Here is a 21,024-nt window from a genome sequence, read left to right as displayed (position 1 = left end):
TGGAAGCCTGACGCTAGCTTGAGGGTATAGTGTCCAGTCAAGCCCTCTGGAGGATAAAAGATTTGCTGTATTGTTTAAATAACTAAAATTAATTTTATGGCGATGATTCAAAGAGTGCAGGGGTGCTGCTGTTTGGATGCAGAAGGAAAGACGGGAGAGGTGACTGCTAAGAACTTTCACTGTGAGTTAAAGGGACAGTTCTCTAGCGTTCATTTATCAGGAGACTTCAGTTAAGAAGAAATGGGGCCATAAAAGGACTCAGTATTTTTGTTGTTGGATATTTTCTTTATTTACATTTCAAATAGTATCCCCTTTCCTGGTTTCCCCTTCTTCCGGAAACCCCCATCCTATTCCCCCTCCATCTGCTTCTATGAGGGTATTCCTCCACACCCACCCATTCCTGCCTCCCCCACATTGGGGCATCTATAGAGCCTTCATAGGACCAAGGACCTCTCCTCCCATTGATGCCTGCCAAGCCCATCCTCTGCTACATATGCAGCTGGAGCCATGTGACTCCTTGGTTGGTGGCTTACTCCCTGGGAGCTCTGGGGTGGGGTGGGGTGGGTCGGGTCTGGTTGGTTGATGTTGTTAGAACTCAGTATGTTCGGTGCAGTTTTGAGTTAGGATGGAAATTCTTTCCAAAGGGAGAGACGTCGTTTCAACATGTGTTTGAGATTATTTTGTCAATACTCCTGTCCAAGCTCAAATGTAGATGTCTCCCATGGGCCCATGTGCTTCAAGTGTTGCTGTTCAGTAGGATGTGGAGTGGTTTGGGTGGGGCCGAGTTGGCAGACATAGTTCCGTGGAGGCGGAGCTTGGGGTGTTAGCCTGATCCTGCCTACTATCTCCGCTTATTCACCAGTAACAGGCCACCCTATGAGCTCCCACGGTAAAAAGCCTCAAGCCTATAGGTAGACTCAGTCCCTGTCACGGTGCACTTAATCTTCTGAATTGTGAGCCACAGCAGACTTCTCCCTCCTTCGCTGGCTTCTGTTAGGTGTATGTTTGACAGACAAGGAAGGTAACAAATACAAGGCTGCTGTATACGCAAGCCGAGTCCGAGCTTCCTTCAGCGTGGGGTTAGATTGGCAGCGTACACCCCAGCATGCCCAAGGCAATCGTGAATTTGAGAGCATTTGTGCATGGGACTTGCACTTCCGAAATGCTGCTGATGTCCTGATGGGAAGGGCAGGAAGGGCGTTGCAGCGTGACCAGGGAAGGGGAGCCCTGCTGCAGCTGAGTTATTCTGTCCTCTGTCCTGCTGCCTAGCTCTGGCTGAGCCCAAACTCCTGATTCCTCTGCATCAGCGTCTCAAGCTCTAGGATTGCAGGCATGTGCCACCATGTCTGGATTTATTATACATTCTTTAGAAATAAGTGTCTTTTATTTGCATGTAAGTGGTGATGGCCTGAAAATTGACATTTTAAGAAGAAACTATAACATGTAATCCACATTCCCTTACCTCTCATTGGCCTCTGGTTCTGTTAGATCTTTGCTGGTTCATGCTATTATTGGGAAGCAAGAAAGAAAATTCCCAGGCTGTTCAACAGGCGCCAGCAGGCTGGAGAAGGAAGATGTGTTACATGCATATTAATTTCTCTTCTCTTCTGCAGTCTCAGAAGTGGAAAAATTCTTGTTGTAGTTGAGTGGGTGGTGGCAGCTCACTTCTCCACATCTAATTTCATAAATATGTGTTTCAATTACCTTTTGCAGATGAAATAACTAAATCCTGATTCAATTTTCTATTTTAGAGGAGCCATTAATCTGGAAAACAAATAAAGATAGATTAATTTTTAATGCCTATCCCACACTTTTTCAAAATGAAACTTATAACACACTAATATAGCCTTAAATAGAAACTCTGAGCCCCCAAACTTCTGTTTTCTCTCCAGCTGAGCTTATCTTGTCAGGCAGCGTCTCTGAGGGTGAAAGTCAAACACAGGGAGCCATTTGCCTTCTGCCTTTTGTTCTAAAGCTGAGGATGATTAGATCTTCCCTAAGCAGTTTGACTATAGAAATGTTTTTTTTTTTTCCAATGAGCACTATTAATAGGAAGAACTTAGACAATAATTTTAAAAATCAAGAAATAATCAAAATGCATTTAATGGGATTGTTCAAGGGAACAAGTCATTTGAGTTAACTAGATTTTCTGGTTAACTGGAAATTAACCTAAAAGCCAGAGTTCAACACTTGCCAAAGAAAATATTTTCAACATGCATTAGCTTCTATTGCATCTTAGGACATAAAGAGTGGCGAATATAATTGAGAACTGGATGTTGAAAGTCTCTGCGGAGCTCATAAGTACTTTGTGCTGTAAGGTGTACTTCAAGGGTCTAGGAGATCGGGTTGATTGATAGCTAAACGTGTGATCTGAAAGCATGTATCTCACTTATGTCCGTGAACCTCTATCTTGGTTGACTTTTTTCTTGAAATTAGAGGTAAAAAGTAGTCCTACTAATCAAGGGCTCTCATTTAATTGGGTTAAAGCAATCTTTTTTGTCTGCAAGATCATGATACGGTTTCTAAAGGGGTATGGGTGGAGTAGCCAACTTATAGATGTCTGACATGACAGTGGTATTACTTTAAGAAAGCTTCAGCCAGCCGGGCGGTGGTAGCACACAGCTTTAATCCTAGTACTTGGGAGGGAGAGGCAGGTGGATTTCTGAGTTCGAGGTCAGCCTGGTCTACAGAGTGAGTTCCAGGACAGCCAGGGCTATACCGAGAAACCCTGTCTCAGAAAAAGAAAGAAAGAAAGAAAAAGAAAGAAAGAAAGAAAGAAAGAAAGAAAGAAAGAAAGAAAGAAAGAAAGAAAGAAAGAAAGAAAGAAAAAGAAAGAAAGAAAGAAAAAGAAAAAAAGAAAGAAAGAAAAAGAAAAAGAAAGAAAGAAAGAAAAAGAAAGAAAGAAAAAGAAAGAAAGAAAGAAAAAGAAAGAAAGAAAAAGAAAGAAAGTTTTACTTTTCTCTTTTATTTCATATATAATATATAATATTATATATGTGCTATGATCAAAGGCATGTACTATGTGCACCCCTTCAAAGGCTGATTTCATCTCTTGCTTGACTTGATACCATGTACTTCCAATGTTACTAGTCTTCAAACTTATTCCTTCATCCATCCATCCATTCATCCATCCATCCATCCATCCATCCATCCATCCATCCATCCATCCATCCAAACCCCATAGGCTGCCTGAGATATGGTGAGCATTGTTTTGAGCACTATATAGAAAGCAGACGACAAAGCTGACTTCCTTTTCGGAGCATGCATTTTTGTGGATTGTCACTTTCAGTGTCTACAAAGGCCCTCTTAGACTTTTTCACTTACTTTCAGGCAGGGCAGCATCACCCTTTGCCTCAGAACCAAGACTTGTATTGTCTCTGTGGCATTCTCTATGGAAATTAGCTCTTAGTCCATAGAGGAAGGCTGTGGACTCACTGTAAGATGGAATAATAACAACCAACCTAACACTTGTGTGGCTTTTAACCTTGTAACACAGATTGTCCTACACACTTGTTTTCCAACCAGATTGTGTAATAACCTCATTTTATAACCCCATTTAATAACTCTAGTTTTTAAAAGAAAAATGTCTGGACAAGACAAACTTGACTCTTGATCTAGAAAGTATGCTTGGAAGAGTGAGCTCACACAGACAGGATGTACGTTTTGTCTTTATTCTAACGCAGGTGATGACTGTGTCTTTTCCCCATCAGTAGGGTCCACCAACCTCACAGTTTTAATTCATTTAGGTCATCTGAAAAAAAAATGGTAGGCAGGAAACAAAGGAGGGAGGGGAATTGGTCAATGCTCCAAGGTGAAAAGAGTCACTGCTCCAGGCCATCAAATTCCTAGAATACAGATGTAGGACTTTGTAGTTTTACAAAGTGGGGGAGATAAAAAAAAATTTAATTCTCTGATGTAGATAAATTTCACAGTATTTGATAGAAGAAGACTTATATTTCATATTTCTTGCAAATCTCTCTTTTCTTCTATTGCTTTGGACCTCCTCAATCATGGGTGCTAACTGCTACTCTGCAACTCACCCGTGATAAAGATATCACAGGGTGAACATTCACAAGCAAGCATTCTGTCTGGTATAGCTAGCACTCATATATTTCTGTCTCTTGTTAATCCCTGTTCCTAAAGATCAATACAACAAATTATTGGACTCACCTGGAAAAAAATCTATTCAGATATAATTTATACTATCCTGGTCCTGGCCTGTATTTAATGAAGCCTGCTTAAAATTTGATTCAAAACTTATGGTAGTGGTCTTATCCTCAGCCAGTAGGATTAACAATAAGGAAGACTAGCGGTTTGGGTTCAGCTAGTTGGCTCTGAGCTCAACAGCAAGTCTCTTGTCCCATGGGTTTGGAACAATGCATCTTGTGCATATTGTTATTTATTTATGAGATAAAGACATCTGGGGTAAAAACAGCCAATGGGATGCTCATATGGAAAAGATGGAGAGAACCCTCTGTCCACAATTTGATTAATACTAACTCCTGCATCATAGTTTTCACAGGAATTCCTTTGTAGAGTTCCACTGGATGTGGTAAACATCGATTTGATAATGTTTTGTTATGTGTTTGCTTCTTTTTTATGCTACATATACTCATTCAAACCAAAAAACAGTTATGGTAGCGACTCCATGTACTATATAAAGCCTAGATGGTGTCTGCTTGTGTTTTCTATAAGATTTATCTGGGGACTCTTTAAGCCTCATAGTTTAGAAATATGTACCCAGGTAATACTAAACATTTTAACTTTTTTACATTTGTGGTTTCTATTCAACTTCCTTTTGTTGAAGTGGTATTGTATAGCACTATCCTAAGCCAAACTACCCGTCTTCATAATATCAGCCATGCCTGTTTCAGTGGCCACAGATGGGTCATGGACTGTTGATGTTTCTTCACAGAAGGAGGGGGTAAAGATGAGCACTCGACCCTCATCTGAGTATCCAGCCTTTCTTCCAGCCAGTTATGCGCATTCTTCTGTAATCATCGTGGTCTTGAAGAGGAGTTAGAATATATAGGCTGGGATTAAGCAGCAGCTTCGTGAAGACTGTGTCTGACTGCTTTTGAGTAGCACGCTGTTAATATTCCCTCACCCGTGTACATAAGCAAGCACAATAAACTCATCAGTTCTCCAGTATGAACTTTGGTTAAATTAAACTCTGGTTTGCCATTGGGACCTTACGAGGAGGGGATAGATGTTGCTTAGTTTCTGACTTAACCCTGACCCTGTATCCACCACCTTTACCAGGGAGAAAAATTTTCATGCCAGATGGCAAACTCACTTGTTAATGCTATCATGTCTCATGGTATAAAGAAAGGAAACCAGCAAATAAAAGAAAACATTGGAAGGATGTAAACATAGAAATTGTTTTAGTATAAAGATATTTATTTGTATAGGGCAATTAAGATGACTGGATATTCCCAGAAGGGAAACAAAAACTAGAAAGCTTTAGAAAGTGATGAAGGACTGAGTAAGTCACTTAAGGTACACAGAGAATGAGGCTTGGAGAGTATGTATATGGTGTTACTATAAGGTAATCAACAATTACGAGGGCTAGCTAAAATGTATGTGTAATCAAAGTTTATTTAGAAAAGCCCAGCTATTGAAATATTGCAAAGCAGTGAAAACACCAGACTGGTGTAACTCATCTTCTGCGTGTTTAATAACTCTATTTTCAAAAAAAAATCGAGGTACAGCTGGAGAGAGGTAGGAAAAATATGAGCTATTAGGAGAGCAGGGCGGCAACCGCTCTGAGGGCCATAATGGAGCCTAACTCTTTGCCACATGCTGTCCTCAATTTAGCTCATTTATTTTCTGAATAATTTTGTTTAGCAAATGAGGACACTAAAGCATAAATTAATAAATTGTCAAATACCACACAGCCCTTACCTGGCAGCAATGGAACCTGAACCCAGCCGTTCCTGTAGTGTACAGAACCAGGGCTCATCATTTACCTCCCAACAAGGACGTGATAGCGTCCCGTTCTCCCAAAAGTCCCTGTGCTGTGATGATAGGGAGGGGATACTGCTGAGTCTACTAAACTTCTGAAGCAGTATGTTAGTCATGCGGCCTTTCCAGGGACACTACCACGTGCCTCTTTAATCCTGGGGACAATTTTATCAGATAATAGGGCAGCACCAGACTTGTGAGACAATTACTGGTGCTGCTGGCAAGTGAAATCTGTCACCTAATTACAAATCTTACCTAGCATCAGACCTTTTTGAGTATATTAAAGACTAAAAGTTCGCAGAATGTGAGCATCACAGAAATTACCAATACAACACAAAACTCCAAAAAAAAAAGTTCTTTTTCTTTTTCTTTTTTTTTCTTTAAGAAAAAACTATGTTGTGTATATGACTGTTTTGCCTGCATGTATGTATGTGCACCATGTTTGGGATGGCCAAGGCCAGAAGAGGAACTGAAGTTACAGACAATTATGAACCTCCTGGTGGGTGCTGGGAACTGAACCCCAGTCCTTTGCAAGAGTCATAGGTGTTCTTAACCATAAAGCCATTTCTCCAGCCACATGTATGATATTCTTAACAGCATTTTTAATCTCTTCAATTTGACCTAGACATAATTAGTATTAATAAAATATGAAAAACTGTGAGATGTAAAAACCATGCCAGGAAGTTTGGTGAGGTAGAGTAGGTCGAGGCCTGGAGACCGGTGGGCACACACCTGAGGCTTAGGCATCTCCCAACTCCCGGCCAGACTCCTGACTTGGAACATGTGCCATGCTTCTCACATAAAAGAGACGTGACCTGTAGTCCTGTAGGCTCAAGGCAGAGTTCTCCATGCTTATGAGGTACGTAGAGGCCTGAAGGGCTAGGACAATAAGTTTCCCTTCCCAGACATTCCTCCCTGCAAAAGGTATTTAACCTCAGGCCTATCCTGAGAAGTGGGGTATGGGTTTATGCATTCACTTTCCGCCATGACAATAAACTGTTTAGAACTGTGGATTGGTTCTTTCCGTAGGCCTCTCTGTGCTCCCAAGTCACAAACCAACCTCAGCCAAGCTAAGGACAATCACCTCAACTCTGACTAGCTAGACATAGCCTGCGGGCAGACTCCAGTCCCTCTCCCTCCCTCCCTCCCTCCCTCCCTCCCTCCCTCCCTCCCTCCCTCCCTCCCTCCCTCCCTCCCTCCCTTCTCTCCCTCTCCCTCTCCCTCTCCCTCTCCCTCTCTCCTCTCTCTCTCTCTCTCTCTCTCTCTCTCTCTCTCTCTCTCTCTCTCTCTCTCTCTCTCTCTCTCTCTATCTCCAGACTCTTCTGTGATTGCCAGTGTCACCTAGACGTCCAAGAGCTTGAGAACCTTACAGCCCTGGCCTATGTGCAGGCTCAGGGACCCCCAAACCAGTTCTGGCTTTCCCATATCTCAGAGCGTGCTTTCCCACTGATGCAGTGGTACCTCGGTTCTTCCATAGAGTCCAGCACCTGCCCAGGCAGTGGAGTGGGGTAAGCCCAGTCACACTCCCCACCTTTGCCCTCCCCAAGCGGCTGTGCCCAGTGGTGGGGCAGACGCAGGCTCACAACCTTAAACCAAAAAGAAAATCCCAAACGGCAAAGGTATAGTCAATAATGCCACCTTTTCTTTCTTTGTTTTAGTTATTTTATTATTTTTTATCTGTGGGTGTTTCAGCTGCATGTATGTCTGTGCACTACATCCATTCCTGGTACCTTCAGAGGAGAGCATGGGGACTGGATTTATAGATGTGAACCACCATGTGGGTGCTGGGAATTAAAGCTTGTTTCTCTGAAAGAACAGCGGGTACTCTTAAGCTCTTAGCCATGTCTCCAACCTCAACAATGTTTAATATTAAAAAGAGAGAAAAGAACAAGACTTTGTGGAGAATTTTATACATAAGCAAACTGATCCTGGTGAAAATAATAATAAATGAATAAAACAGAAAAAAATTAAAATTCACTATAATATATAGAAAACTGGTCAAGGATTTAAATTATCATAATGGCATTTGCTTCGGGAAATATATATCATTTTTTTAAGACAAAAAGTTTGCTAATGTGATTGTCATCTGACGATGATATTTATACCACATTGAGACCATGAGCATGAAAGAAAACATACCAGGGTACAGCTGAAACTGTTAGCTGCTGATCCAGAATCCATTCTTTCAGTTTTGTTCAAGTTCCCACGGCTAATAACCCATGCGCCCCAACAATTTTCATCAACTTAGTTTATATAAACGTTTTAGTAGAATTTTGGCTGCATCTCAAACTTAATCTGACATGTAGACTTTGAAACAATTGATGAAGATTGATTATTTCAGTCATAAGCCGTGAATTGCTTCTACTTTGTTAGCAGTTGTGAGCACCCAGTCAAGAAAAGTCAGTCCTTCATTTCAATGAACTCGGGTCCAATCAGGTAAACAGATACATGAAGCATTCGACACACCAGGGATGATATATCATAAGAAACAGAAGAGCAGCAATTAGGGCATTCGCTGTTAGCAAGCACCTCTGGAGGCATCCATGCTTGGAACAATCCTAAAATTCAGGCACTATTTCTAGAAAAGAAATGGAAAATGATAATAAGACAAAGAAGAACAATAAGGCTGGAATCTAATGCCTCTGGCCTTGTGCTCTCCCAACGCTATGACATTAACAGTGTCTTTCTCCTGTGTAACACTTAAGTAGCCAATGTCCCTTCTATTAGATCAACTTTGAGGGTAAGGATTGTCTCTTATTTATTCATATTTGTAACCCCAGCACTTATCACAATACCTGTTTTATAACAGGTACTCAGTAAGTATTTGATAAGTTAATAAAAGACAGAAGGAGTGAATAAAGAAGGAAGACAGCCCAAAGGACACTCTGGAGTAAGTGAGGCCACTAGTTTGGTTGCAAGTGGGGCTAATACACAGTGCCCGTTGGTCTATGTTGGATTTCACTCTACGGATAATGGAGAGATGTGGTGGCTTTTCATCAGGATAATTACAAATAGTTGAAATGACACTAATCACAAAGCAGTCACCTTTTGCTGGCTGACCTAAATGTTTTGTATATGCTAAGTATTGACTCAGACGGATGCAGACATACACAGCCAAACACTGGGCAGAGTTGGGGACTCCTCTGGAAGAATAGGGGTAAGGAGTGCATACCCCAGAGGGGATAGGAACGCTACAGGAAGACCAATAGAATCAACTAACCTGGACCTTAGGGGGCTCTCAGAGACTGAACCACCAACCAAAGAACATGTGGGCTGGACCTAGGCTCCCCGCACATGTGTAGTAGATGTGCAGCTTGGTCTTCATGTGGGTCTGGAGTTGGGGGGGGGGGCGCTGTCCCAAAAGATGCTGCCTGTCTGTGGGATATGTTCTTCTGACTAAGCTGCCTTGTCTGGCCTCAGTGGGAGAGGTTGCGCCTAGCCTTTTAGACTTGATGTGCCAGGGTTGGGGGGATACCCAGGAGGGTCCCACCCACTCAGAGGAGAAGGGAGTGAGGGATGGGAGAAGACTATGGGAGAGGGTGACTGGGTGAGGGCAATGAGTGGGATGAGAAGTGGCTAAGTAATAAATAAATAAGCAAATAAATAAATACAAATACACACATAAAACAAAACAACAACAACAGCAACAGCAACAAAAGAACCATCACTAACTCTTGTGAGAATACAAGTGGACAGGACAAGTTTATACACTCCAGTCTCTGAAATAGGAGAATGTAGCTTTGTCATTGTGTAACATAAAGAGAAATTAGCAACAAAAAAATAGATACATCTTCTTAGCCCCCTGTGCTTGCAGGTTCCTTCCAAGCCTGGAACCTCCCCTAGGATAAATTGCAGAGAGTGAACCTGAACAAATGAAATGCTCTGCCTGTTATGGTAAGATCAAGTCTGACTTCATGTTGCTCATTATTGCCAATTAGATAACTCAGAAGGGTCTGGTTTTTTCCATGATAAACTCAGAAGGGATTTTTCTGCTCCCTATCTGACCTTGTTTAATTCATCTGAGTATCTGCATTTATTATCGGACAAATAATAACTTCTACCATTGGGTATTCAAGGTCTGCCCACAAATTCTTTTCATCTTTAGCAAAACAGTTCGCATGAATTATCTTTGTCTCTCTTCAGAATCAGCGATAACAGTGTTCATTTGTTATTCAATAGCTATTATTTGTGTCTTGGATTGCTTAAGAATTCAGTCTACATTTTCTGGTTGCCTGAAATATCATCTGTAGGTATAGCAATAGTGTCCTTTTCTTTTGATCAAAATATTACTCCAAAATATTTTGTGGTCTGGTACCCTCTTATTTGCTTCAGTGACCTATTTTGTAGGTGTGTGTTGGGGGAGGGGGGGCTATTCGAAAATGTGAAATTCATTGTTGTCTATGGTTGAAGAACCAAAAGATGAATATTCTTTTCTTTTGCAGATAATTAAGTAACAAAGTGCATTGGGTTGGGGATTTAGCTCAGTGGTAGAGTGCTTGCCTAGCAAGCGCAAGGCCCTGGGTTCGGTCCTCAGCTCTGTTAAAAAAAAAAAAAAAGAATTCTGCATTAAGTAACAAAGTGCTGCTGAGACACCTCATAATTTCCAAGTCCAAGTTGCAGTATTGAATGGCTTTCCAACTCTAGGGGAAAGTTTTCTAGTAAACAGGAGGGGAGGAGAGAAAGACACCAGGCTTTCAAAGTTTAGTGCCAAGAAAAGATGATGTAAACTACTGGCTTAGCAGAAGGAGTCCAGGAGGATGATTTGAAAATTCAATCCCCATTTAAAAACACAAAGAATGGGGGTAGATGCTACCGGGCAGGACACATTCTGAATTATTCAGAATTGAGGATGACGAAAGGTTTTCTCCTCAGTGATTAATGGATGTGCTAGGAAAATCTGCCCTGTCCTCAAATGTTCCGGCCTAAGGTTCAGCAGTCCTCTCTCCTCACGATTCTACTCTTACCTTTGTCTCTTTCTGCTGGAAAGCTAATCCTCTGCTTATGGGCAACATTTGCAATTGCACTTATTTTTTTTTTTCTCAATCTCTACTATATTCAAGAAACCTGTGTTTTCTTTAAAAAAAAAATGTTACCAAAGTACTCAGTAATCCTCATCTAAGGAGACTTGGACTCAAAGTGACACATAGTCAGCTTTTAACTACTAGTAACCTTTTCTCATTTAAAGCTGGGTCATGTTTCTGAAATGACAGGGAGCTACTGTAGATATCAGCAAAATCTAGACATGTCATGTGGAGGAATTTCAGAATAGCTGTTCACATCAGCTGATGTAGAATCTTTAAAAACTTTTAAAATGACTTTATTTACTTCTTTATTGGGTGGGGTGTATCTGTGAGATTTGGATTTGGTTGGTTCTCTTTCTACCATGTGGGTCCCAGGAATGGAAAAGGTTGTCAAGTATGGTGGCAGGTGCATATACACACCGAATTATCCTGTGGGCTCCAGACTTGTATAAAGTCTTTATGATGAATTCTAAAGTCTGTCATGATCTGATATTTGTTATATTAATTTAGATAAAAGAGATAAGTCATCTGTGATGGGACCACTCCTTTCCGGCCTTCATTAGCCACCTCTGTCTTGTCAAAAGTCTTTTGATTCTTCGCCATTCAATTTTGTTTGCTCTCTTTATCAAATGTTGCTCTAGTAACATTTGATCTAGTAAACCTTGACAGGAGAAACTATCCATCTCAGGGGTCTTCTTATTATATACCCCAAATATGACTAATATTTATAATATTTCCAGAGAAAATGATGAAACACAGCTTGTAATGTTTAATATATGATCTAGTTAGACGTGTAAAGGTCAGTTTGAATTGGTGCTATGCTGAGCTTGCCAGGACAACGATGTAAGAAACTAATCAGGTATTTATTTATTTTATTTTTAAAATTGAGAACCTATTCATTATTATTATTATTATTTGCTTTAATCCTGATCACAGCCTTCTCCTCTCCTCCCAGTCCTACTCTTACAAATCCCTCTCTCCAAGGCCCCTCCCCTCCTCCTCAGAGAAGTTCAGGCCTTCCCGAACTTCTTGTAGGCAAGACAGATTTGGGGTTGAAGGTCTTGTGGGTGGATTGATATTCCCCTCCCCTTCCTCTGGAAGTCCTACCCAGCTGCAGGAGGTGGCCACTTCATATTCTATATTGCCCTCTGGTAGGAATCTCAGCTAGGGTCACCACCATAGACTCCCCATATCCTCCCCATCCAAGGCCTCCAGCCAATCACCAGAGATGCCCCCCATTCTCATTCTTATTCCCATTCTCACTCCTAGCTCTCTCCCACTCCCCCTCTCGCAACACCTGATGGACAGCCCCACTCCCCTCCTCATCCCCAATCCTACCCAGTTCCCTCTCCCCATCCACCTACAATGACTCTTTAGTTTCCCCTTCTGAGTGAGATTCACACATCCTCCCTTAGGACCTCTTTATTATCCAGTTTCTTTGGGTATGTAGATTGTACCATGGTTACCCTGCACTTTATCCTAATGTCCGCTTATACATGAGTACTTACCATATTTGGCTCTAGGTTACCTAACTCAGGATGATAGTCTCAAGTTCCATCCATTTCCCTACAAAATTCATGATTCCTTTGTTTTTAATAGCTGAATAGTTTTCCATCGTGTAGATGTACCATATTTTCTTTATGCATTCTTAACTTGAGGGACATTTAGGTTATTTCCAGTTTCTGGCTATTATAAATAAAGCTGCTATGAACATAATTGTGCAAGTGTCTTTGTGGTATAGTGGGGCATCTTTTGTGGATATACCTAGGAGTGGTATAGCTGTGTCAGGAGGCAGTCCCGTGAACTACTCCCAGTTTTCTGAGAAACTGCCAAATTGATTTCCTAAGTGGTTGTACAGGTTTGCACTCCCACCAGCAGTGGAACAGTGGTCCGATTTCTCCATGGTCTGGCCAGCCTGAGCTGCCACTTGAGTTTTTGATTTTAGCCATTCTGACAGGTGTAAGATGGAATCTTAGGGTAGTTTTGATTTGTGTTTCCTTGATGACCAAGGATACTGAATATTTCTTTAAATTCTTCTTGGCCATTTGAGATTTCTCTATTGAGAATTCTGTTTAGTTCTGCACTCCATTTTTAATTGGGTTATTTGGTTTGTTGGAGTCTAACTTCTTGAGTTCTTTATATACTTTTGATATTAGCTCACTGTTGGATATAGTGTTGGTAAAGATCCTTTCCCAATCTGTAGGCTGCCATTTTGTCCTATGGATGGTCTTTTTTGCTTTATAGAAGCTTTTCAGTCTCATGAGGTCCCATTTATCAATTGTTGATCTTAGAACCTGAGCCATTGATGTTCTGTTCAGGAATTTGTGTCCTCTGCCAATGTGTTTAAAGCTATTCCCCACTTTCTCTTGTATTAGATTTACTGTTTCCAATTTTATGTTGAGGTGTTTGATCTGCTTGGAATTGAGTTTTGTTCAGAGTGACAAATATGGATCTATTTGCATTCTTCTACATGTAGATGTCCAGTTAAACTGGCATCATTTGTTGAAGATGCTTTCTTCTTTCTATTGTATGATTTTGTCTACTTTGTCAAAAATCAAGTATTCATAGATGTTTGGGCTTATCTCTGAATCTTTGGTTCTATTTCATTGATCAACCTGTCTATTTTTATACCAATACCATGCAATTTTTATTACTAGTGCTCTGTAGTACAGCTTGAGATCAGGGATGGTGATACCTCCAGAAGGTCTTTTACTGTACAGTATTTTCTTTTTTTATCCTGGGTATTTTGTCATATAAAGTTGAGAATTATGCTTTTAGGGTCTGTAAGGAACTGTGTTGGAATTCTGATGGGAATTGCATTTAATCTGTAGATTGCTTTTGGTAAGATGAACGTTTTCATGGGTATGAGAGAGCTTTCCATCTTCTGATATCTTTCTCAATTTCTTTCTTCAGAGACTTAAAGTTCTTGTCATACTGGTCTTTCACTTGCTTGGTCAGAGTTACACCAGGATATTTTATATTATTTGTGGCTATTGTGAAGGGTATTGTTTCTTGGCCCATTTATCATTTGTATAAAGGAGTGCTACTGATCTTTTGAGTTAATTTTGTATCCATCCACCTTGCTGTAGGAATTCTCTGGTAGAATTTTTGGGATTGATTATATATACTATTATATCATCTGCGAAATGTGATACTTTGACTTTTTTCTTTCCAGTTTGTATTTTCTTGATCTCCTTTAGTTGTCTTATTGCTCTAGCTAGAACTTCAGTATTTAAACAATTAGAAATGACTAGAAGAGTCTCACAGGAACAGTTAAAAATGGGTACCTCAGCAGGGCTGTGGTGGCACATGCCTGTAATCCCAGCACTCTGGGAGGCAGAGGCAGGCAGATTTCTGAGTTCAAGGCCAGCCTGGTCTGTAGAGTGAGCTCCAGGACTATACAGAGAAACCCTGTCTCGAAAAAAAAACAAATCCAAATAATAATAATAGTAATAAAAATAATAATAATAAATAAAAAGTTAAAAAAAATGGGCACCTCTTCCTACTAAAGTTAGTGAAAGTCAAGTCAATAATTGCAGCTCTTCATATTATTTTTTGGTTGTAAGTCTAGACTTTAATGGCATTCTCATTTTAAAATGTTCTTTAGATTTGGTTTTATTCATTGAGTAAGTAGTGTAGCAGTTTATACAGCAGTGAAATGCAGTGGTTCTATCCTGAGCATGGTGATGAAGAGCCTGAAGATTTCATGGAAAACAAGGTAAACTTTCAAAAGTCCTAATCTTTCTTTTTTTTTTCCTTTTTTAAAAATTGGGTATATTCTTTATCTACATTTCAAATGTTGTCCCCTTTCCTGGTTCCCCTCTCCCCCAAAAATCCCATAAGCCATCTCCCCTTCCCCAATCAACCCTCCCCAGCTTCTCTGTCCTGGTATTCCTCTACACTATGACATCACGTCTTTCCAGGACCAAGGGTCTCTCCTCCCTTTGGTGTCTAACAAGACAGTCCTCTGCTTCCGATGTGTCTGGGGCCATGGGTAACTACATGTATTGATGATTTTGTCCTTGGGAGCTCTGGGAGTACTGGATGACTCATACTGTATAGTGTCCATGGGTGACAGGGAATCAGGGTTTGATTCAATGAAAGCAGCAGGCGTGCAATCTACCTACTCCAGGCCCCGGGGAGGTAGTGACGAAAACACTACAGAACAAGAGTCCTGTAACAATACAGGAGTCTTTCGAGGCCCTGTAATTGGAATGAGTCCACTTTAACTCCTAATCTTTCAAATGAAACTTTGGCAAAACTTCTCACATTATAATTATAGATTCAGAGGTCAATCTAGTGAGTTGCACAATTATATTTCATAAATACCTAACCATGAGTTTTCCCAACTTACCCATGCCTTTGGCAATTCAATCAGAAATGAGTCTAAGAGAAAGTAAAAGAATCCCAAAGTTTTTCTAACCAGATGACTCTGCCTCAGCCTCCAAAAACTTACGCCTGGATCTAATGCAAAATGCATTTAGTCAGCATCCAAGTTCTAACACTGTTCTACATGGGAAGTCCCTCTAAGACTCCAGACAAACTTATACCTATTAACTGTCATTAAAAACAAAACCAAGTTACATCCTTCCAGTTTACCCACAGGGTAAACATTGTCATTCCAATGTGACGGAGATATGAATGTGAAGAACTGAACCAAAACGAGACCAAACCCTAGTAGGGCAGACATTAAATCCTCTAGCTCCTTGTGTGGCATCTGCTACATGCAGTGGTATGATGTGTAGTCTTACACACTTAGCCAGCCCTTCCCGTCTGGCCTTGCTGGTTGCAGCACATATGACCTCTCTACTGGGCTGGCTCTGTTCATTGCCTATGACTTTCCTGGGCAAAAATCCCATATTCCTGTCATCTCTGACTTTCTGGAATCTTCATGTCAGCTTAAGGGCAACTTTTACAACTTCACATAATTGCCCTTTCAAGGGTTTCCCATAGGGACTCTAATCTTGCTACACACTGCCTGGTTTCAAGTCTTCCTTTGGATATCAGTGGACGTTTCTATGACTTCTCAATGTTTAAGTTCTCCATGGCTACAAAGCCAGCATCACTTAGATGATATCAAAAGAGATGATTACCATCACATAGCACATATAAAAGAATGTTAGCTGTGCTTCTAATTCAATAAAAATACTGAAGAAACTACATGGTCTAGTTAGCTGTTCTTATAGCTATCCTAATTATAAATACAGATTTCATTTTGGGGTCATATAAGTTATAGTACTAATATAACCATAGTTCTGAAATGGTAAGGAGGTCTGGCTTAAAAGAAATCACAATTTCAATTTTAGAAATCAGAAGGATTTTTTCTTCTCATAGTCATCGACTGTATTGATATAAGTACTTCTTAGGGTTGTTTGTGCTCAGATCTACAAAGGTAAAAAGAGGAAGGTGTCTTGGAATTTCTCCACACTCCCAAATCTCATTTATTAAGAATTCCCACCTGTTCGGAAGCATTTTTAAAGCATCATGAATCATCTTTGTCTTACCTTTGTGATTTCTAAGCTGTCGTTGACAAGCATGTCACACTGGGCTGGAGCATGTTTGAACCTGGATGTAGCCTGTCTTCTGGAGTCCTGCTTCTTAGTACATTACTGGGCCAGCAGTAGTGTGCTGGAAATTTCTCAGGAATGCAAGGCTGCAGTTGCCAGTTCAGGCCCATCGAATCAGAATCTGCTTTTTAATAAGGTTCCAAGGCAAATTACATGCATGCTAACAATTGAGACATGCTGCACCGAGACGCAGTAGAAGGCATATTGCATAGAGTTTGAGGGAATATCCTAACTGAGTTGCTGGAATATTATAATGGACAAAGGAACAGGGAGAAACTTAGCATAAAAATAAGGAAAAATTTCTCAGAAGCTCCCTGCTCCTCCCCCCAAATACTGTAATGGCTATTCTTGGTTGTTAACTTGATTATCTCTGATTACAATCTGATTACAATTATTTGCTTCATTTGAAGTAGGAAGATCCTCTTTGAGTTGGGAAGACATAATCCAGATCATTTGAGCTGGGAAAATCTACCTCTAATCTGGGTTGTATATCTGCTACAAGCTCGTATAAGAACGTGGAAGCTTTTCCTCATTGCCTGCATGCGCCTGTCTTGCTAGCAAGTCTATTCCCTCACTGGCATTAGAGCCTACTTTAGAGTTTCAGCATATACTGAAGACCAGCTGTGATACCCGGCCTTATGGCCTGAGCAATTACCGAGTTCTTGAACCTTCCATTCATAGGCAGCCATTATTGGATTAGCAGGACAGCACTCTGTAAGTCATTCTAATAAATCCCCTTTCTCTCAATATATAGATTCATTCTCTGCTATGCTAGAGAATATTGACTAATACAAACATCCAATAGGAAAATATAATTATTGATCAATGTCATATATTGTAAAAGTCTTAGGAAACACATGTCTGCAGGTGCTACTAGACTGAAAGTCAGTGGGTGAACTTAAGGTGGGGAGGAAGCCAAATCAATAAGTAGTGGCTAGCTGGGCATGGTGGCACATACTTCTAATTACAGTAGTAGGAAAGTGGAGGCAGGAGGATTGAGAGTTTGAGGCCAATATAGGCTACAGAGCAATCTGAAGGCCAGCCAGAACTACAGAGGAAAGTGAATGGCTTGTGGTGCTGGAATACCAGGGAAAGGCAAAGGCATCTAGTTAGGGTCCCATCGCTATGAAGAGACACCAAAAGGACAACGTTTAATTGGGGCTGGCTTACAGTCTCAGAGGCTCAGCCTAAGAACATCATGGTGAGGAAACATGGCAGCATCCAGGCAGACATGGTGCTGGAGAAGGAGCTGAGAGTTCTACCTCTTGCTCTGAGGACAGGCAGAAGGAGACTGTCTTCTGCAGACAGCTAGGAGGAGGCCCTCTTCTACACTGGGCAGAGACTGAGCATAGGACCTCAAAGCCCACACCCACAGAGACACATCTCCTTCAAAAAGGCCACACCTCCTAATAGTGTCACTTCCAATGGGCCAAGCTTATTAACCACCACACAAGGGGAGGAACAATTGCTTAAACCGTGCTGGGGAACACTTCTCCCATTCTGCCAGTGGGAAAACTCACAGTGTAGGGAGGGAGGGCTTTAAGTGGAAGAAGACATATTTACCTGCTGTAAAACCAAGAAAATCTTCCTTTCTTCCACTTGCTAGTCTTATTTCCAGACCTCCCAAGTCTATTGAATTTATATTCTAGAAACATCTAGTTGCTCTCAACTGACTAATATTATGGATTTTTAATCCTGCAACATTTGAAAGCATTACAAATTCCCTTTGATAATAAACTGGCTTTTAAAAAACTAACAGCGTTAAAGTAGCATATTAAAAAATAGAAGACATACATTATAAGTGTGCACTTTGAAGAGATCTGACAGATGTATATGTTCATATATCTACCATTACAATAAAGATATAGATTTCCATCATACCAAACCTTTCCATGCCTGTGTAGGAGTCCCCTCTGCCCCAGTCCCAGGCAATTCCAATGATTTAATCTGAGTTATTCATTTTCTGAGCTGAGTCGTTTTCTTTTTCCTTCCGTCTGGCTTCTTTTCACATAATCTTGAAAGCTATTCACATTATCCAAACATCACCTTTGTTTCCGTTCATTGGTAAGTAGTATTTCCTTGAGTTATTGAGCCATGTCCTCTTTATCCACTTATCTGTTGATGGATACATGAGATGCTTCTAGGTACTATGAATAAGGCTTTAATATACATATAGTTGGGGAGTGACATGGTTTGAATATGCTTGGTGGAGGGAGTGGCACTATTTGGAGGTGTGGCCTTGTTGGAATAGGCGTGTCACTGTGGATGTAAGCTTTAAGATCCTCATCCTAGCTGCCTCGAAGTCTGTATCCTGCTAGCAGCCTTCAGATGAAGATGTAGAACTCTCAGCTCCTCCTGCACCATGTCTGTCTGGATGCTGCCATGCTCTCACTTTGATAATAACGGACTGAGCCTCTGAACCTGTGAGCCAGCCCCAAGTAAATGTCCTTTATAAGCTTGCCTTGGTCATGGTGACTCTTCATAGCAGTAAAACTCTAGCTAAGACCGGGAGAGATGTGTTTTTATTTTCCTTGGCTAAGAGTCTAGAAGTAAAATACTTATTGATGAATGGATGTTCAAGACATTGCCTAGTGTTTGTTGCTTCAGCAGCACACATGCTAAAATTGGAACAATACGGAAAAGATTAACATGGTCCCTTTGACAAATTCATGAAGTATTTCATATTTTACAAAGGAAGGAAGGAGGGAAGCAAGGATGGAAATGACATGATTGTTTTTTATAAAAAAACACGTGTAAGAGTTCTACTTGCCCTTTCTCGTTGGTCTTTAACTTCAGGCATTCTGGTGGGTGGGCATTCATGTCTCATGGTGGTTTTAATATGAACTGTTTAATCATATGAAGAATGTTTTGTCCTACCTACCATAGCAGCAGGCAGAGTTAATTACATCCCTCTGGAGGCAGTGGCAGGTGGATCTCTATGTTTGAGGCCAACTTCGTCTACAAAAGATTGAGTTCCAGGATATTCAGGGCTATGCAGAGAAACCCTGTTTCAAAGAGACAAAAAAAAACAAAAAAAAAAAACAAAAAAAAAACCAACAAAACAAAAAAGCCCAAAAAACAAAACACAAAACAAAACAAAACAAAAAGAATGTTTGTTGTTATTTCCAATCCTCTATCTTCTTTTGTTATTGTTTTTGGTTTTAAAAATAAAGTGAGTATATATGAATTATATACATGTAATCATGGTACTATGTTCATAAAACCAACACTTGTTATTTTCAACAAGCTAATAAATTTGCTTAAGTTTCTCTAATTCCTACTATGGTCAATAATAACACAAAACATAAATCACATATCTGGAGGGCTCCTCAGCAACTGTCTAGAATACAAGGGTACCAAGAATGATGATGCATGCCTATAATCATGGCAACTTGGGAGGCTGAGGCAGAAGGATCAATTCTATGAATTTTAAACTTGAGGGTAACCTGGGCTATACAAGATTACACAGCCAAACCATTTATAAATTTAAAAACAAAACAAAGTTAAAGGTGTCCTGAGATCAGAAGGTTCAGAAGAACCTAAATGTGTGCAGTATGTAAAAGACTTTGTAAGACAGAGGTCCCCATAGAGACTAAGCACAGAAACAGCAGATATCATACCACAGTGGCTTTAAAGCTCCTCTTCACCATCACCCTCTCCCAACACTCCCTGGGAGTAATTCCCCCTAGCAGAACATGACACAAATTTCAGGGAACATCAGAACTGACAGTATTTGACCATACATTTGTCTCTGATGAGACTTCACTACTGTGTTTTTTTCCATGTTTGTTCTAATGGCTAACTTAGTTTCATGTTTGGCCAGTTCATCAAAAAGTTCCACACCTAAATGTACACACACATATAATTATGTGTTCTTTATTCATTTCTAATATTTCCTTAGTATAGAGTTGTACAAAATTATTTTTTTTTCTGAGACAGGGTTTCTCTGTATAGCCCTGGCTGGCTTCGAACTCAGAAATCCACCTGCCTCTGCCTCCCAGAGTGCTGGGATTACAGACGTGCGCCACCACCACCCGGGCCTGTACAAAATTCTTTATGGACATTTGGCATCAGTCCTTCATCAGACATATTTAGTGCAGACATCCTCTCAATGCTTGAGTTGCTTTTTCAGTTCCTTAGCACTTTATTAACAAAGCATAAAATCTTAGTGCCCATGAGGTCCAATGTACTGTGTTTTGCTTTGTGATCTGTGTGTTGTGTGTCTGTTCAATTCCTGCCTAACTCCAGACTGGGAGTATCTCTCTCAGAACGTTGTCTTTTACGGAGCACGGTCCTCCTTCACATATCACTACTGTAATGTTTCTTTCTACAGCCTGCTTCCTTTCTCTGACTCTTCTTATCTCTCCAGAAGAATGTTTCCAAGCTTTCTCTCTCTTTGATTATAAATACTGTGCACTCATCAAAGAAAGCTTAGAGAGAAGATGAAGTGAAGAAATAATATCAGTAACGCC

General features: G+C 40.6%; 1 long non-coding RNA gene and 1 pseudogene across 1 annotated transcript; one reads left to right on the top strand and one right to left on the bottom strand.

Annotated features, from left to right (window-relative positions):
• Nucleotides 1-371: 371 nt before the first annotated feature.
• LOC127683321 (uncharacterized) lies at nucleotides 372-19,525 on the bottom strand. Its single transcript, XR_007977520.1, has 3 exons — nucleotides 16,490-19,525; nucleotides 8,104-8,542; nucleotides 372-1,764 (listed from the first exon to the last, which is right to left on the bottom strand). It is a non-coding gene; the product is annotated as an uncharacterized LOC127683321 (long non-coding RNA).
• LOC127683848 (uncharacterized) lies at nucleotides 19,144-19,241 on the top strand (annotated as a pseudogene).
• Nucleotides 19,526-21,024: the final 1,499 nt, after the last annotated feature.

Source organism: Apodemus sylvaticus, chromosome 4 (genome assembly GCF_947179515.1).
Source record: "Apodemus sylvaticus chromosome 4, mApoSyl1.1, whole genome shotgun sequence".
In the NCBI taxonomy this organism is placed as follows: Eukaryota; Metazoa; Chordata; class Mammalia; order Rodentia; family Muridae; genus Apodemus; species Apodemus sylvaticus.
The sequence above is the reverse complement of the archived record's forward strand: the minus strand, read 5'-3'. Positions and strand labels throughout refer to the sequence as shown.